The sequence below is a fragment of the Bombus terrestris genome, chromosome 6, assembly GCF_910591885.1.
Source record: "Bombus terrestris chromosome 6, iyBomTerr1.2, whole genome shotgun sequence".
Classification (NCBI taxonomy): domain Eukaryota; kingdom Metazoa; phylum Arthropoda; class Insecta; order Hymenoptera; family Apidae; genus Bombus; species Bombus terrestris.
The window spans coordinates 9269172-9270069 of record NC_063274.1 but is presented as its reverse complement, the minus strand read 5'-3'; positions in this window follow the sequence as shown (position 1 = coordinate 9270069).

The window sequence follows — 898 nt, the reverse complement described above, 5'->3', positions numbered from 1 at the left end:
TTGTCCAGGAAATTCTAATAGTTCTGAAAATCTTCGAATTTAGCCAAAAATTGAAATCAGTAGGTGGTGGCCTTTCTCGTTTAATGCGTACGATTATTCCTCAATCGGCTATTCTTTGTGTGAATCGTTGGGAAACAAATTGTAAGTGGAGATGGATCAGGCATATCCTTCACTCGTTTGTTAGTTCGCTCGATTCGGTCGATTTTCACTTGATCGTTTGAGATGATGGCCCCCAGATGACGACTAAGATTGATGGAAATAGATAGTGTTTAGGAAATGATGACGGATGGAAACTTTATATGGCTGCAAAAAGTTAGGGGTTCTAGATCTTTTTAGCTCTAAAAACGAAAATTTATTACACATCCTGTTGTCTCTTATTATAAATTATAATATCCATTATAAATTGCAAATATATCCGAATGCATCAATCTTTCTGCTTTTTATAGCAACCTACGTCTTCACGCTACGAAGAGAGCAAATATAAAATAACGAAAGCTACGAAAGAATATTCCTCGTCGTCTATTCTACTTTCTAAAATAGAGTTTCTCCATATCCTTGATACCTTACAGAATTGAGCATGCAATAACCACCGGATGACCTCTTACTTCAATTTTAAAATAGACGTGCAGCATATAGAATCGAACATAAGAAGAAAGTAAAAAATGTGGATGTTTAGTTCCAAGAAGAAACACGAGCTTTCTCCGCGTTAGTCTCCATGCGTCTTCCAAGTCTTCTAAGTATTCATCCAACGAATAATAACGTTGATGGCAAACCGACGATAGGGACAAAGCGGATTGGCAGCGGAAGGGTGTAGGAGGCGCGTGGAGTGCGAGCTGAAGACGGGTAACAGGGTTGTATCTAGATGGCGCAGCTGCGAGAGCAGAAAATCGATACTTAT